We start from the raw sequence: 18,990 nt of genomic DNA on the forward strand, positions 1-18,990 counted from the left end.
CACACGCACGCACACACACACACACACACACCAGCAGCAGCAGCAGCAACACATCTCTGGGTGGTGTGGCAATAGTCAAGCCGCTGCTGGGGAAATTGGCAGGGATAAGGGATCAGACACACACACACAAGGTAGCCTGAGGATACCTGACCTTTCCTGTGTGGATGGGCAGCCACCTGGCCAAACATTAGACTAGGGGTTCTTCTTCTCTGCTCTTTACTCTGGGAGAATGTCAGCCCAATTATGATCTACTCTCCAACCTCCACCCTTCTCTCTTCATCTCCACCCCTTTCCTTTCCTTTTTCGTCCCTTTATCGCCATTTCTGGCAAATTCATAAATTCATAGAGAGGAGTTAGATGAGAGAGCAGGGGCAGAAGAGAGCGAGAGGGGGATGAGAAATGGGAGGGGGTGCAGAGAACGGAAGAAAGGGGGATAGAGAGAGGGGGGGAGCATGTAGCTTAGATTCAGTGTCTCGGGAGCAAACTATGACCCCTCCACTCACCTAAATGTAGCAGTGTACTGACTGGGTTAGACAGGGGTGCTGGATAAAAACAGAACCTGTTCAATACATGCAAAGGTCTGATCCTAGCTTAGCAACAGGGCTGTGATGAATCTATCATGTGGTCCTTAGAATGGACTAGCAATACTCAAGGAATACAGAAACCTTTGATAGGGCAGAGAGAGAGTGTGTGTGTGTGTGTGTGTGTGTGTGTGTGTGTGTGTGTGTGTGTGTGTGTGTGTGTGTGTGTGTGTGTGTGTGTGTGTGTGTGTGTGTGTGTGTGTGTGTGTGTGTGTAGTAATCACAGGGCCAGCGGAGACCAGTCTCATAACAGAGTATTACTAGGAACCCCACTCTGCCTCTCTAATACGCCGAGACAAGGGCCTAAAAAGAGCTCCAACCCCCCTTCCCCTCTCTCTCTTTCCACCACTCCTCCCTCGTTCGCTCTCTCCTCCGGCCCGCCCCCCTCCTCCCTCGCTTCAGTGCTAATGAGGAAAAACGGGACACTTTCTATATTACTGTCACATCCCATCACCCAGACTATACCTCACTACCACCACAACCTCCCATGCAGAGAGACATGAGGGAGACAGGAAGGAGGGAGTGAAGAGGGAGAGGGAGGGTAGGAGGGAGAGGGAGGGTAGGAGGGTAGGAGGGAGATGAGCGAGCCCGGAGAAGAAAGTGCAGCTCAACAGATCAGAGTTAATAAACGGAGGAGATGAGGGGAGGGAGAAAGTGGACGGAAGGAGGAAGGGAGGAAGGGAGGAAGAGGATGGTGGAGAGAGTGGGAGAAGAAAGTGCAGCTCAACAGATCAGAGTTAATAAACGGAGGAGATGAGGGGAGGGAGAAAGTGGACGGAGGGAGGAAGGGAGGAAGAGGATGGTGGAGAGAGTGGGAGAAGAAAGTGCAGCTCAACAGATCAGAGTTAATAAACGGAGGAGAAAGGACAGGGAAAGAGGGGAGAAGTCTATTACCTAATTTAACCAGGATTCACGGAATGTTGCCTGTAGAAAAAGAAAAGGGCAATGTTTATATGATCCCCTTTCAAACAGTCCCATTTTTACCTCTTTCTTGTTGGCATTTGCCATTTAAGCATCCAGTGTTTAGCTGGCATCGGGGAGGGCTGGGAGAAGAGACATTTAACTTTGACCCTGTTTTTGTGACCGTTGTCATGGTAACCTGACTAACCCAGCATTGATTAAGTTCTAGATTCCTCCGACAGAATGCACTGCTATCATTTCTTTACATTCACAACAGTAAGTTAGCTATTTTTAGCGCATCATACTTGTTAAAAAAACTGTTTCAATTCGTTAATTTAAAATTATTTTCAAACAAGTTCCATTTTCTAACAACAGTTTGAATTGAGGTGTGTTCTGCCTCCTCGTTAATTGACATAGAAGTAGCCCATTTCACTGTTGACGACAATTTATGTTTGAGGCTTTACTGAGCTGGACAAACTTCTCTCTTCGACTAGAGCCCAAGCACATCCCCAGTGTTTCCCCAGATCAAGTGCGCAGACGTTTGCGCAGTCTTGCATAAACTTTTTGTCGCGCCCTGGCCATAGAGAGGCTTTTTATTCTCTATTTTGGTTAGGCCAGGGTGTGACTAGGGTGGGCATTCTAGTTTCTTTATTTCTATGTTTTGGTCGGGTATGGTTCTCAATCTGGGACAGCTGTCTATCGTTGTTTCTGATTGGGAATCATACTTAGGCAGCCTTTTCCCACCTGTGTTTTGTGAGAAGTTATTTTCTGTTTAGCTGTCTGACAGAACTGTGCGCTTTTGTTTTTCTACTTTGTTATTTTGTTGCGGTGTTCAGTTTAATAAATATCACGAACGCCTACCACGCTGCACCTTGGTCCACTTCTTCAGACGAGCATTACACTTTTTCCCCCTGGCACATTTTCAGGCTGGTCCTCAGATTGCCTTCATTGTTGTTTCCCTAACAAATAGGGAATAACTTTGGAAATGTGTGTGTTTCTATCAAAGTACAGTGCCTTGCGAAAGTATTCGGCCCCCTTGAACTTTGCGACCTTTTGCCACATTTCATGCTTCAAACATAAAGATATAAAACTGTATTTTTTTGTGAAGAATCAACAACAAGTGGGACACAATCATGAAGTGGAACGACATTTATTGGATATTTCAAACTTTTTTAACAAATCAAAAACGGAAAAATTGGGTGTGCAAAATTATTCAGCCCCTTTACTTTAAGTGCAGCAAACTCTCTCCAGAAGTTCAGTGAGGATCTCTGAATGATCCAATGTTGACCTAAATGACTAATGATTATAAATGCAATCCACCTGTGTGTAATCAAGTCTCTGTATAAATGCACCTGCACTGCGATAGTCTCAGAGGTCCGTTAAAAGCGCAGAGAGCATCATGAAGAACAAGGAACACACCAGGCAGGTCCGAGATACTGTTGTGAAGAAGTTTAAAGCCGGATTTGGATACAAAAAGATTTCCCAAGCTTTAAACATCCCAAGGAGCACTGTGCAAGCGATAATATTGAAATGGAAGGAGTATCAGACCACTGCAAATCTACCAAGACCTGGCCGTCCCTCTAAACTTTCAGCTCATACAAGGAGAAGACTGATCAGAGATGCAGCCAAGAGGCCCATGATCACTCTGGATGAACTGCAGAGATCTACAGCTGAGGTGGGAGACTCTGTCCATAGGACAACAATCAGTCGTATATTGCACAAATCTGGCCTTTATGGAAGAGTGGCAAGAAGAAAGCCATTTCTTAAAGATATCCATAAAAAGTGTCCTTTAAAGTTTGCCACAAGCCACCTGGGAGACACACCAAACATGTGGAAGAAGGTGCTCTGGTCAGATGAAATCAAAATTGAACTTTTTGGCAACAATGCAAAACGTTATGTTTGGCGTAAAAGCAACACAGCGCATCACCCTGAACACACCATCCCCACTGTCAAACATGGTGGTGACAGCATCATGGTTTGGGCCTGCTTTTCTTCAGCAGGGACAGGGACGATGGTTAAAATTGATGGGAAGATGGATGGAGCCAAATACAGGACCATTCTGGAAGAAAACCTGATGGAGTCTGCAAAAGACCTGAGACTGGGACGGAGATTTGTCTTCCAACAAGACAATGATCCAAAACATAAAGCAAAATCTACAATGGAATGGTTCAAAAATAAACATATCCAGGTGTAAGAATGGCCAAGTCCAGTTTTATATCTTTATGTTTGAAGCCTGAAATGTGGCAAAAGGTCGCAAAGTTCAAGGGGGCCGAATACTTTCGCAAGGCACTGTAAGTGCCTATGCAGTGTTTCTAAAGTAGCATACCGTATGTACAGAACCAGTCAAAAGTCTAGACGCACCAACTCACTCATGGGTTTATTTATTTACACTTTTTTGGTTACTACATGATTCCATATGTTATTTCATAGTTTTGATGTCTTCACTATTATTCTACAATGTAGAAAATAGTACAAATAAAGAAAAACCCTAGAATGAGTAGGTGTGTCCAAACTTTGACTGATACTGTGTGTATTGAGCATAATGTATTTACTGTTTTATTCACGTTTTCAAGTACTGGTGACAAATAATGCATTCTGATTCTTGCATAGATTGTAATGGACACTTGTGATGTGTGTGAAATACTTTTTTGAAGGTTGTACTGATTATAACGAGCTAAGCTATTTGGCCAACTGTGTGGCGCCATGTTTGTTGACATTATAAAATGCATTATGGGTGTCACGTGAACGTTTGTCAGACCAAAGATGTTATAACAAAAATGAGGTGAAGGGATGGTTCACTCATCTTTCGAATAAACTTCCGAGAATGAAGGGAAGTGAATGATGGTAGACGACACACCCTCTTCAACATGCATACTGCAAACAGACCAAACTCATCTTGTCCTCTTCTTATCTTTGGTTGACGCGAAAAACTACCCATCGTCGGATTACTTTCGATGACTAGAAAGCGTTTTATTCAATTATTTTGATCAATGGCGAGTTCACCCGTGGACTGATTCATTGTAAATAGTAATTGCTATTAACTAATTCATATTATGGTTTGTCAGCTGAGAGTTAGCTAAATATGACCGCTTGTGTTACATCAATCTTTCCCCAGTTAGCACTAGGACTAATGTAGCTTACATTTTCCGGTTTGGATGATTGTGTTAGGCTGTAGCTACTTCTGTGAATGTCTGAACATTGCATTGAAAAACAAACTGCTCACAATCAAGACGTTAACTTGTAAGGACTGTGTTTGTGCAAAATGTTTCTGTGGGAAAAAAAAAAAAAAGTGTGGCCAGCTCAAACGCTGTATGCTGCGTCAATCATAACTGGACGTTCTACATACGCGTTCTAATCACACCGGTTTGAGAGTACACTGCAGGGACCACTGTAGAATGATCACACCCCTGTGTTGGTTTGTGTCAAACAGGTTAATGCGTGCCAAAGTCGGTAAGATGAAAGGCAACGCTTTATACTGAGGCGTTGGCGGGTGTTTTAAACACAATACCGCAATCACGTCTACCTCCCTTGAATAAAAGTGCCGGCTTCCCCTTTCCGATACAAAGAAGAGGCATTAAAAAGAAAACGGCATGGTTAAGTTGGCAGGTTTCAGTCTTGGTATAAAAGGGTTATAAGAGGTTAAACTCTAGCAGAAGAGTCTCCCTGCAGACTGTCTTACCTGGCAGCACCACACTCATAAAGCCTTGTCCATCCCAGGGGCGTGTGTGTGTGTGTGTGTGTGTGTGTGTGTGTGTGTGTGCTATAGCACTTCGAAGATCAGCTTTCTTGTGTTTTCTCTGGGGCAGTAGTGAGACAGCAGATGTGTGTGTGTGTGCGTGTGATAGTGTCTGTGTGCGTGTGTTGGCATGTGCTTGTTTGCCGGGGCATGGTTCTTTATTGAGCCTTCAAAAAAGGGTTCTACAGTTTTGAGAACCAAAAAGGGTTCTGCTACGATTACATGCCAAAGAACCCCTATCGGGTACTATTTAGAACCATTATTTGTTAGTGTGTACATGTCAACATAAACAGGAGCTGGGTACAACAACAAAGATATCTGAAGAAATCAGGACTTCGACATTGCCTGCGCCAGGTGTACCTATTCAATACATCTCATTACAAAACACTGATTATAACACACACACACACACACACACAGAATATACTCTGACCCTCAGAATACAGAGCACATTACATTCCCGGCTATCAAAGACAACAAAACTAAAAGACGCAGAAAATCATTCTCTGTTGATGCTGAGATCTCTCTCTTTTTCTAAAGTGTTTCCATAGCTAAATTTGTCAGCGAGAGATAGTGGGAGAGTCTTGGCATTTTCCTTTAGGGCTGGGCAATATGGCCAAAATATCACATCACAATTATTTTCTCACTTGTGACTGTATTTTCAGTTTTTTAATAATAAAAGCTCTAAAGTAGTGGTTTTAATGGGGCTTTTCTCTCTTCTGATTGTTAAAATAAATAAAAAATAATCATAATTTACAGCATTTTCTGGCATTTCCTTTTAATCCTTTTAATTATCACTCCTCGCATTTCCTTGTGGTACACTGTGGAAAATATAACAAATTAGTATTTGTTTTCATTTCCAGTGTACCACATTTTTGTTGTGTTTGTATGCCTCTTTTGGGTTTAATAGCCAACACCATAAAGTCCCAAAAGCAAGACAGGAAGCTTTTCCAATAAACGAGTGAAGACAAGCTATTGGACAATTTTTATTTTTTTTAAAGGTATAGAAAAAAGAGAGGGCGTAGAGAGAAGAAAAGAGATTACAACAGCGATTCGGCTGATCGATAACTGTGGCTTAGAAGCCCCGGGCTGAGACTCTAGGGGAGCGGACACAAACCACTCTCACTCTCTCTCTCTCTCTCATCTATTCCCCCTCTCTCCTTCCCTCCCGCTCTCCTCTACCACTCCCTCTCTTCCTATGGAGGGTATAATTACATTGGGTACATTGTAGTACAGAGTAGGGTCAGCTGGGAGAGCTAGCTGGGGATGAAAATGAATCCCAGTCTTCCCACAGGCACAGAGTGAGGCGGTGTCTCAAATGGCATCTTGTTCCCCTAGTGCACTACTTGGGCCGGAGCCCTAGTGTCAGTCAGCCTTACAGCAGAACAACAACAGGGAGCTAGGACCAAACCTCTCCACATCACAGCTGTGGTAAACACACTGTAGTACCGTGATAGCTGGAGGAGGGCTTTCATCCAATGTCATCAGCTCCTTGCAGATATGGGGGGGATCCCATATCTGTCTGTGTGTGTGTGTGTGTGTGTGTGTGTGTGTGTGTGTGTGTGTGTGTGTGTGTGTGTGTGTGTGTGTGTGTGTGTGTGTGTGTGTGTGTGTACACGTGTGTCCTGACCAAGGGAGGAAAACATTATTTTTTAAAGTCAGGACTTGTTTCATGTCCTGAATTTGTTAAAATGCTATTTTAAGCTTAAGGTTTAGGGTTAGGAGTTAGGGTTAGGTTTAGGGTTAGGAGTTAGGGTTAGGTTTAGGGTTAGGAGTTAGGATTAAGTTTATGGTTAGGAGTTAGGGTTAGGTTTAGGGTTAGGAGTTAGGATTAAGTTTATGGTTAGGAGTTAGGTTTAGGGTTAGGTTTAGGAGTTAGGATTAGGTTAAGGGTTAGATTTAGGGGTTAGGGAAAATAGGATTTTGAGTGGGAATACATTTTTATCCCCCAAAAATACATACAATTCTCAAAAACAAAGCTGTGTGAGTGTATATTTTCTGTCTCTCTTTGCGAGGGTAATATTGTGCCAGTTGTGACTTCAAAGAAGGTTCTGGATCATTTGGGTGGGGGGTTATTTCCCATGCAGACCATTGCTGGTTAGTTCCCCAGTTCCAGGTTTGACTGAAAGGGTAAACTAAACTCAAACTGACAGTTAATGCAATCTGTCCTTCTAGCTCTCCCTTTTCCTCTCTCCTCCATCACTCCCTATTCCTCTCTCCTCCATCACTCCCTATTCCTCTCTCCTCCATCACTCCCTATTCCTCTCTCCTCCATCACTCCCTATTCCTCTCCTCCATCACTCCCTATTCCTCTCCTCCATCACTCCCAATTCCTCTCTCCTCCATCACTCCCTATTCCTCTCTCTTCCATCACTCCCCTTTCCTCTCTCCTCCATCACTCCCTATTCCTCTCCTCCATCACTCCGCTTTCCTCTCTCCTCCATCACTCCCTATTCCTCTCCTCCATCACTCCCCTTTCCTCTCTCCTCCATCACTCCCTATTCCTCTCTCCTCCATCACTCCCCTTTCCTCTCTCCTCCATCACTCCCCTTTCCTCTCTCCTCCATCACTCCTTATTCCTCTCTCCTCCATCACTCCCTATTCCTCTCTCCTCCATCACTCCATATTCCTCTCTCCTCCATCACTCCCTATTCCTCTCTCCTCCATCACTCCCTATTCCTCTCTCCTCCATCACTCCCCTTTCCTCTCTCCTCCATCACTCCCTATTCCTCTCTCGTCCATCACTCCCTATTCCTCTCTCCTCCATCACTCCCTATTCCTCTCTCCTCCATCACTCCCCTTTCCTCTCTCCTCCATCACTCCCTATTCCTCTCTCTTCCATCACTCCCTATTCCTCTCTCCTCCATCACTCCCTATTCCTCTCTCCTCCATCACTCCCTATTCCTCTCTCCTCCATCACTCCCTATTCCTCTCTCCTCCATCACTCCCCTTTCCTCTCTCTTCCATCACTCCCTATTCCTCTCTCTTCCATCACTCCCTATTCCTCTCCCCTCCATCACTCCCTATTCCTCTCTCTTCCTTCACTCCCTATTCCTCTCTCTTCCATCACTCCCCTTTCCTCTCTCCTCCATCACTCCCCTTTCCTCTCTCCTCCATCACTCCCTATTCCTCTTTCCTCCATCACTCCCTATTCCTCTCCTCCATCACTCCCTATTCCTCTCTCCTCCATCACTCCCTATTCCTCTCTCCTCCATCACTCCCTATTCCTCTCTCCTCCATCACTCCCTATTCCTCTCTCCTCCATCACTCCCCTTTCCTCTCTCTTCCATCACTCCCTATTCCTCTCTCTTCCATCACTCCCTATTCCTCTCCCCTCCATCACTCCCTATTCCTCTCTCTTCCTTCACTCCCTATTCCTCTCTCTTCCATCACTCCCCTTTCCTCTCTCCTCCATCACTCCCCTTTCCTCTCTCCTCCATCACTCCCTATTCCTCTTTCCTCCATCACTCCCTATTCCTCTCCTCCATCACTCCCTATTCCTCTCTCCTCCATCACTCCCTATTCCTCTCTCCTCCATCACTCCCTATTCCTCTCCTCCATCACTCCCTATTCCTCTCTCCTCCATCACTCCCTATTCCTCTCCTCCATCACTCCCTATTCCTCTCTCCTCCATCACTCCCTATTCCTCTCTCTTCCATCACTCCCCTTTCCTCTCTCCTCCATCACTCCCTATTCCTCTCTCCTCCATCACTCCCTATCCCTCTCTCCTCCATCACTCCCTATTCCTCTCTCCTCCATCACTCCCTATTCCTCTCTCCTCCATCACTCCCTATTCCTCTCTCCTCCATCACTCCCCTTTCCTCTCTCCTCCATCACTCCCTATTCCTCTCTCCTCCATCACTCCCTATTCCTCTCTCCTCCATCACTCCCTATTCCTCTCTCCTCCATCACTCCCCTTTCCTCTCTCCTCCATCACTCCCTATTCCCCTCTCTTCCATCACTCCCTATTCCTCTCCTCCATCACTCCCTATTCCTCTCTCTTCCATCACTCCCTATTCCTCTCTCTTCCATCACTCCCTATTCCTCTCTCTTCCATCACTCCCTATTCCTCTCCTCCATCACTCCCTATTCCTCTCCTCCATCACTCCCTATTCCTCTCTCCTCCATCACTCCCTATTCCTCTCTCTTCCATCACTCCCCTTTCCTCTCTCCTCCATCACTCCCTATTCCTCTCTCTTCCATCACTCCCCTTTCCTCTCTCCTCCATCACTCCCTATTCCTCTCCTCCATCACTCCCTATTCCTCTCCTCCATCACTCCCCTTTCCTCTCTCCTCCATCACTCCCTATTCCTCTCTCCTCCATCACTCCCCTTTCCTCTCTCCTCCATCACTCCCCTTTCCTCTCTCCTCCATCACTCCTTATTCCTCTCTCCTACATCACTCCCTATTCCTCTCTCCTCCATCACTCCATATTCCTCTCTCCTCCATCACTCCCTATTCCTCTCTCTTCCATCACTCCCTATTCCTCTCTCTTCCATCACTCCCTATTTCTCTCTCCTCCATCACTCCATATTCCTCTCTCTTCCATCACTCCCCTTTCCTCTCTCCTCCATCACTCCCTATTCCTCTCCTCCATCACTCCCTATTCCTCTCCTCCATCACTCCCAATTCCTCTCTCCTCCATCACTCCCTATTCCTCTCTCTTCCATCACTCCCCTTTCCTCTCTCCTCCATCACTCCCTATTCCTCTCTCTTCCATCACTCCCCTTTCCTCTCTCCTCCATCACTCCCTATTCCTCTCCTCCATCACTCCCTATTCCTCTCCTCCATCACTCCCCTTTCCTCTCTCCTCCATCACTCCCTATTCCTCTCTCCTCCATCACTCCCCTTTCCTCTCTCCTCCATCACTCCCCTTTCCTCTCTCCTCCATCACTCCTTATTCCTCTCTCCTCCATCACTCCCTATTCCTCTCTCCTCCATCACTCCATATTCCTCTCTCCTCCATCACTCCCTATTCCTCTCTCCTCCATCACTCCCTATTCCTCTCTCCTCCATCACTCCCCTTTCCTCTCTCCTCCATCACTCCCTATTCCTCTCTCTTCCATCACTCCCTATTCCTCTCTCCTCCATCACTCCCTATTCCTCTCTCCTCCATCACTCCCTATTCCTCTCTCCTCCATCACTCCCTATTCCTCTCTCCTCCATCACTCCCCTTTCCTCTCTCTTCCATCACTCCCTATTCCTCTCTCTTCCATCACTCCCTATTCCTCTCTCTTCCATCACTCCCTATTCCTCTCTCCTCCATCACTCCCTATTCCTCTCTCTTCCATCACTCCCTATTCCTCTCTCTTCCATCACTCCCCTTTCCTCTCTCCTCCATCACTCCCCTTTCCTCTCTCCTCCATCACTCCCTATTCCTCTCTCCTCCATCACTCCCTATTCCTCTCCTCCATCACTCCCTATTCCTCTCTCCTCCATCACTCCCTATTCCTCTCTCCTCCATCACTCCCTATTCCTCTCCTCCATCACTCCCTATTCCTCTCTCCCCCATCACTCCCTATTCCTCTCCTCCATCACTCCCTATTCCTCTCTCCTCCATCACTCCCTATCCCTCTCTCCTCCATCACTCCCTATTCCTCTCTCCTCCATCACTCCCTATTCCTCTCTCCTCCATCACTCCCTATTCCTCTCTCCTCCATCACTCCCCTTTCCTCTCTCCTCCATCACTCCCTATTCCTCTCTCCTCCATCACTCCCCTTTCCTCTCTCCTCCATCACTCCCTATTCCTCTCTCTTCCATCACTCCCTATTCCTCTCCTCCATCACTCCCTATTCCTCTCTCTTCCATCACTCCCTATTCCTCTCTCTTCCATCACTCCATATTCCTCTCTCTTCCATCACTCCCTATTCCTCTCTCCTCCATCACTCCCTATTCCGCTCTCTTCCATCACTCCCTATTCCTCTCTCCTCCATCACTCCCTATTCCTCTCTCCTCCATCACTCCCCTTTCCTCTCTCCTCCATCACTCCCTATTCCTCTCTCCTCCATCACTCCCTATTCCTCTCTCCTCCATCACTCCCCTTTCCTCTCTCCTCCATCACTCCCTATTCCTCTCTCTTCCATCACTCCCCTTTCCTCTCTCCTCCATCACTCTCCTTTCCTCTCTCCTCCATCACTCCCTATTCCTCTCCTCCATCACTCCCTATTCCTCTCTCCTCCATCACTCCCTATTCCTCTCTCCTCCATCACTCCCTATTCCTCTCTCCTCCATCACTCCCTATTCTTCTCTCCTCCATCACTCCCTATTCCTCTCTCCTCCATCACTCCCTATTCCTCTCCTCCATCACTCCCTATTCCTCTCTCCTCCATCACTCCCTATCCCTCTCTCCTCCATCACTCCCTATTCCTCTCTCCTCCATCACTCCCTATTCCTCTCTCCTCCATCACTCCCAATTCCTCTCTCCTCCATCACTCCCTATTCCTCTCTCTTCCATCACTCCCCTTTCCTCTCTCCTCCATCACTCCCTATTCCTCTCTCTTCCATCACTCCCCTTTCCTCTCTCCTCCATCACTCCCTATTCCTCTCCTCCATCACTCCCTATTCCTCTCCTCCATCACTCCCCTTTCCTCTCTCCTCCATCACTCCATATTCCTCTCTCCTCCATCACTCCCCTTTCCTCTCTCCTCCATCACTCCCCTTTCCTCTCTCCTCCATCACTCCTTATTCCTCTCTCCTCCATCACTCCCTATTCCTCTCTCCTCCATCACTCCATATTCCTCTCTCCTCCATCACTCCCTATTCCTCTCTCCTCCATCACTCCCTATTCCTCTCTCCTCCATCACTCCCCTTTCCTCTCTCCTCCATCACTCCCTATTCCTCTCTCTTCCATCACTCCCTATTCCTCTCTCCTCCATCACTCCCTATTCCTCTCTCCTCCATCACTCCCTATTCCTCTCTCCTCCATCACTCCTTATTCCTCTCTCCTCCATCACTCCCCTTTCCCCTCTCTTCCATCACTCCCTATTCCTCTCTCTTCCATCACTCCCTATTCCTCTCTCTTCCATCACTCCCTATTCCTCTCTCCTCCATCACTCCCTATTCCTCTCTCTTCCATCACTCCCTATTCCTCTCTCTTCCATCACTCCCCTTTCCTCTCTCCTCCATCACTCCCCTTTCCTCTCTCCTCCATCACTCCCTATTCCTCTCTCCTCCATCACTCCCTATTCCTCTCCTCCATCACTCCCTATTCCTCTCTCCTCCATCACTCCCTATTCCTCTCTCCTCCATCACTCCCTATTCCTCTCCTCCATCACTCCCTATACCTCTCTCCCCCATCACTCCCTATTCCTCTCCTCCATCACTCCCTATTCCTCTCTCCCCCATCACTCCCTATTCCTCTCCTCCATCACTCCCTATTCCTCTCTCCTCCATCACTCCCTATTCCTCTCTCCTCCATCACTCCCCTTTCCTCTCTCCTCCATCACTCCCTATTCCTCTCTCCTCCATCACTCCCCTTTCCTCTCTCCTCCATCACTCCCTATTCCTCTCTCTTCCATCACTCCCTATTCCTCTCCTCCATCACTCCCTATTCCTCTCTCTTCCATCACTCACTATTCCTCTCTCTTCCATCACTCCCTATTCCTCTCTCTTCCATCACTCCCTATTCCTCTCTCCTCCATCACTCCCTATTCCTCTCTCCTCCATCACTCCCCTTTCCTCTCTCCTCCATCACTCCCTATTCCTCTCTCCTCCATCACTCCCTATTCCTCTCTCCTCCATCACTCCCCGTTCCTCTCTCCTCCATCACTCCCTATTCCTCTCTCTTCCATCACTCCCCTTTCCTCTCTCCTCCATCACTCCCCTTTCCCCTCTCTTCCATCACTCCCTATTCCTCTCTCTTCCATCACTCCCTATTCCTCTCTCTTCCATCACTCCCTATTCCTCTCTCCTCCATCACTCCCTATTACTCTCTATTCCATCACTCCCTATTCCTCTCTCTTCCATCACTCCCCTTTCCTCTCTCCTCCATCACTCCCCTTTCCTCTCTCCTCCATCACTCCCTATTCCTCTCTCCTCCATCACTCCCTATTCCTCTCCTCCATCACTCCCTATTCCTCTCTCCTCCATCACTCCCTATTCCTCTCTCCTCCATCACTCCCTATTCCTCTCCTCCATCACTCCCTATTCCTCTCTCCTCCATCACTCCCTATTCCTCTCCTCCATCACTCCCTATTCCTCTCTCCCTCATCACTCCCTATTCCTCTCCTCCATCACTCCCTATTCCTCTCTCCTCCATCACTCCCTATCCCTCTCTCCTCCATCACTCCCTATTCCTCTCTCCTCCATCACTCCCTATTCCTCTCTCCTCCATCACTCCCTATTCCTCTCTCCTCCATCACTCCCCTTTCCTCTCTCCTCCATCACTCCCCATTCCTCTCTCCTCCATCACTCCCCTTTCCTCTCTCCTCCATCACTCCCTATTCCTCTCTCTTCCATCACTCCCTATTCCTCTCCTCCATCACTCCCTATTCCTCTCTCTTCCATCACTCACTATTCCTCTCTCTTCCATCACTCCCTATTCCTCTCTCTTCCATCACTCCCTATTCCTCTCTCCTCCATCACTCCCTATTCCTCTCTCTTCCATCACTCCCTATTCCTCTCTCCTCCATCACTCCCTATTCCTCTCTCCTCCATCACTCCCCTTTCCTCTCTCCTCCATCACTCCCTATTCCTCTCTCCTCCATCACTCCCTATTCCTCTCTCCTCCATCACCCCCCTTTCCTCTCTCCTCCATCACTCCCTATTCCTCTCTCTTCCATCACTCCCCTTTCCTCTCTCCTCCATCACTCTCCTTTCCTCTCTCCTCCATCACTCCCTATTCCTCTCCTCCATCACTCCCTATTCCTCTCTCCTCCATCACTCCCTATTCCTCTCTCCTCCATCACTCCCTATTCCTCTCTCCTCCATCACTCCCTATTCCTCTCTCCTCCATCACTCCCTATTCCTCTCTCCTCCATCACTCCCTATTCCTCTCTCCTCCATCACTCCCTATTCCTCTCCTCCATCACTCCCTATTCCTCTCTCCTCCATCACTCCCTATTCCTCTCCTCCATCACTCCCTATTCCTCTCTCCTCCATCACTCCCCTTTCCTCTCTCCTCCATCACTCCCTATTCCTCTCTCCTCCATCACTCCCCTTTCCTCTCTCCTCCATCACTCCCTATTCCTCTCTCCTCCATCACTCCCTATTCCTCTCTCCTCCATCACTCCCCTTTCATCTCTCCTCCATCACTCCCTATTCCTCTCTCCTCCATCACTCCCTATCCCTCTCTCCTCCATCACTCCCTATTCCTCTCTCCTCCATCACTCCCTATTCCTCTCTCCTCCATCACTCCCTATTCCTCTCTCCTCCATCACTCCCCTTTCCTCTCTCCCCCATCACTCCCTATTCCTCTCTCCTCCATCACTCCCTATTCCTCTCTCCTCCATCACTCCCTATTCCTCTCTCCTCCATCACTCCCCTTTCATCTCTCCTCCATCACTCCCTATTCCTCTCTCATCATTCCTTTTTCTCTTTCCCCCTCTCGCCATCTCGATACACAGAATCTCTCTATCGCAGACATACACTGTATAGCGAGTGTTGTGGTAGGAACATGTCAAATTCAAATTCGCCCCTTAGAGAGGTGTACATAATTCTCTAGCATAAGCTACAGAAACATAGTGGGAATATACTGTATGTTTATATTCTGCAAGCACTGCAAAGACGATGACCGGAACTTTTTAAGAATTCTCTTTTTTACCTCTTATTTGGTGTTTCCATTCATCTCCAGCTGCTGAAATCCTTCCCCGGTTTGACCCATCTGAACCACCAGCCTGTGACTGGCTGTCATCTGTGTGTGTGTGTCTCCCAGCATAGTGTGTCTCTGAGAGTGACAGGGTGAACGCTTACAGCGATGTGACACAAGTGGGTCACCCAGTCACACGCTGGGCTCTGAAGAGTCGGTCTGTCCGATGGCCTCTCCATCACCTCTCACTGGTCCTGGCCTTCATGACATCACAATCACCACAACCATACTCTCTCCTCACCCACTAGAATTAAGCAATAAGGCCCCAGGGGGTGTGGTATAAACCCCCGAGGTGCCTTATTGCTATTATAAAAGGGTTACCAACGTAATCAGAGCAGTAGAAATACATGTTTTGTCATACCGGTGGCTGTCAGCCAATCAGCATTCAGGGCTCGAACCACCCAGTTTATAAACAAAAACCACCTCCCAGGCCCAGAGCCTAAAGAATCAGTTGCAAAACTAGAGCACTGTTAAAGACCCAGTAGCTGTCCGCCAACAAGCATCCAAGAAAACCGTATTGTGCTCTGAGACACTCATTAGCAGCGTGTGTGTTCATCCGTGTGTGCGATTGCACACAGCAGGTTTTAATCGATGAATCGAGCAGACTAGCAGTGCTGCTGCCCCGCAAAGACCGAATTGACCGCTGAGCAAGAAGAGGGGATGTCTGCACTTCATCTAATTAAATAACGAGAGCTCTGCTGCTCGGGGGAGAAGGAGGATAGGAAGGAGAGATGGAGGGAGGGAGGGCAAATTTGTTATCTGACTGACTGATGAAGGGCCACTTAATACTGTCTGTTAGTTTCCTTTACCTCCATGAGCAGTAAAACAGGAACAATAACAGCAGAAGTAGACACCACCTCTCTGCTTTCTGTTCTCTATGGCCAGCTGAGCGCTGTACTCCATAAGTATAAATCATAGGACTCAGATGAGGCCCTGAATAGCCTCTCCGAGACGAGGCGCCTTATTCCTACTTGCCCCAACGGGCTGGAGAAGAAGACTCAAATCAATAGTGTTTGCAAAGCCATTTTCACCGACAGAAAAGTGGATGCTGAGAATGCTGCTTGGGGGCACCCCGACACATTGCTGTCTTGTTGTGGTTGTTGATGTTTGTGTGCTGCGGCTAACGCTGCTGTGTGAGTGCACTGAGACGCTGGTCGGGTCAGAGAGTGGAACACGCCGCCCGAGGGAAAGGACGGAGAGAGGGATAAAGGTGTGGAGAGGGGGATAAAGGGATGGATAGAGAAGCACTCGGACCTTGTGTTTTAGGGAACATTCTCAAGACAATGCCCTTAATAAAGCATTGTAACAGTATAACATTCGTCCTTCCCCTCGACCCTACCCGGGCTCGAACCAGGGTCCCTCTGCACACATCAGCAACCGACACCCAAGAAGCATCGTTGCCCATCGCTGCACAAAAGCCGCGGCCCTTGCAGTGCAAGGGGGAACCACTACTTCAAGGTCTCAGAGCGAGTGACGTCACTGATTGAAATGCTATTAGTGCGCACCACCGCTAACTAGCTGGCCGTTTCACATCGGTTCCACGTAAACACAAAGGAATTGACCTCCCATCTACCCCTCTGATGTCTTGTTATGCGTGAGTGTGATCCCCGGGCCTACAGCATTGAGTGACTGCTGTGACAACCAAGGCGTCCGACGATAAAGGACCGTCAATGACAACCCCTCAAGCATCCCCTCTAGCCTTAGAACGCACTGAGTCATGAGAGAGAGAGGAAGGGAGAGTGAGGGCGTTGTGGTTTGTTATATATTTCACTCGCTTTGGCAATGTTAACATATGTTTCCCATGCCAATAAAGCCCCTTAAATTGAATTGAAATGTAATTAGAGAGAGAGAGAGAGAGACCGAGAGAGAGACCGAGAGAGAGAGAGAGAGAGAGACCGAGAGAGAGAGACTGAGAGAGAGAGAGAGAGACCGAGAGAGAGACAGAGAGAGAGAGACCAAGAGAGAGAGAGAGACCGTGAGAGAGAGAGAGAGAGAGAGAGAGAGAGACCGTGAGAGAGAGAGAGAGAGACCGAGAGAGAGAGAGAGACCGAGAGAGAGAGAGAGAGACAGAGAGAGAGAGACCAAGAGAGAGAGAGAGAGAGAGAGAGAGAGAGAGAGAGAGACCGTGAGAGAGAGAGAGAGAGAGACCGAGAGAGACAGAGAGAGAGAGAGAGACCGAGAGAGAGACCAAGAGAGAGAGACCAAGAGAGAGAGAGAGAGAGAGAGAGAGACCGTGAGAGAGAGAGAGAGAGAGAGAGAGAGACCGTGAGAGAGAGAGAGAGAGACCGAGAGAGAGAGAGACCGAGAGAGAGAGAGAGAGACAGAGAGAGAGAGACCAAGAGAGAGAGAGAGAGAGAGAGAGAGAGAGAGAGAGAGACCGTGAGAGACCGTGAGAGAGAGAGAGAGAGACCGAGAGAGAGAGAGAGAGAGAGAGAGACCGAGAGAGAGAGAGAGACCGAGAGAGAGAGAGAGACCGAGAGAGAGAGAGACCAAGAGAGAGAGAGACCAAGAGAGAGAGAGAGAGACTCCCCCTGACAGGGCATGTGGTAGACACGTCTCTCCAACCCAATGACTGTAATGTCTCCATGCTTTCTTAAGTTGACGCTGCTAATGTTACCACAACTGACTTCACATCAGCATCATTAGATCAACAGCAGGGTGAAGGGATGAGTGAGTGAGTAGGTAGAGGATCAAAAGGTTTAGACTTGTTCTGTAGACACTACATCGGCACAGTCAGAAGACTAAATAATAAACAAGACGGGGTGTGAAACAGCCAGACATAATACCTAGAGGCTGTTATTTAGTCACCACAGACACCCTGGTTCAATTCCAGGCTGTATCACAACCAGTCATGATTGGGAGTCCCATAGGGTGGCGCACAATTGGCCCAAAGTCGTCCAGGTAATTGGTAGGCCGTCAAAGGAAAAAATAATTTGTTCTTAACTGACTTGCCTAGTTAAATTAAATTTGTAAAAAATGGAACGCGATAACAGAAACAACCAGCCGAATGAACTTTGGCTCTCCAGATGCTATCGTTGGCCAGACGAGATGGCAGATTCCTTCAAATGAAGAATATGATGGTTTCCACTCAAGGATTGTGTGGAGGACAAATATTTTGTAGATGTGTATTTGGTTGCTGCAGTCAAGGAGCAGTCATAGACTTGGATGACAAAGACAGCCAGCAGATGAAGTTAATCCTAAAACAAAATAACTTAAGAGATGAGCAGAGCAGAAGGAAGTTTGGGCCAAGGCTTAATCTGTAGCTTGTATAAAGGACAAACCACACAGTGTAAATCAGGATATGAATATACACAGCAGAGTATTAGGACTGGGTCAAATATAGTTTGGAATATTTTTGGGGACTATTAGTTGGGAATATTTTGGATGTGTTGTGGTGCTGTGGGCTACACTCTGTGTAGTGCTCCATCGAGAATGTAGAATAGGATTCGAGGGTGATCTAGTGCTAAGAAATTGTACGGCGGGACAAACATCATATCTACGTTTTCCTTAATTAGTTCAATCTTTTTTGTCTGACCACAGCTGAAGCCAACCAAACTACCGTAACATCCAAACGGAAAACAGCTTTACTTGAATTAATCAGTCAATACATTCTTGACCAGGCTAAATGTATCCATTTGATTCTGTCTATCCCTTTAAAAGCTATTACTGGCTTTTAAATTATTAGTCTGGTCGCAATAAACATTTGTAGAGCGAATGAGGGGAATTCTTCCGTTGGGATTGTGTGATCTACCAAACCTATAGATTTGTGGGGGGGAAATAAAGACGTCCCGGTGTAAATCAACCTTGAAACTGCTTCTCTCCGCTGGTATTAAAGTTTAACGACCTGTCTCCATTTAAGACGACAGGCAGAGGGAGGGAGGAGGTATGGGAGAAAGAGGAGGGAGGGAGGAGAGCGGTAAGGGAGAGACGAAAGTTGAACACTTTTCAGGGCCCCTGTAATTAATTAC

The 18,990-nt window shown here is 47.5% G+C and overlaps 1 protein-coding gene across 4 annotated transcripts in view; it reads right to left on the reverse strand.

Annotated features, from left to right (window-relative positions):
- LOC139387984 (disabled homolog 2-interacting protein-like) overlaps positions 1-18,990 on the reverse strand; it is a 181,175-nt gene that overhangs the window by 28,629 nt on the left and 133,556 nt on the right. The gene's annotated exons all lie outside the window — the stretch shown is intronic.

Source organism: Oncorhynchus clarkii, chromosome 29, assembly GCF_045791955.1.
Source record: "Oncorhynchus clarkii lewisi isolate Uvic-CL-2024 chromosome 29, UVic_Ocla_1.0, whole genome shotgun sequence".
NCBI classification, from domain to species: Eukaryota; Metazoa; Chordata; class Actinopteri; order Salmoniformes; family Salmonidae; genus Oncorhynchus; species Oncorhynchus clarkii.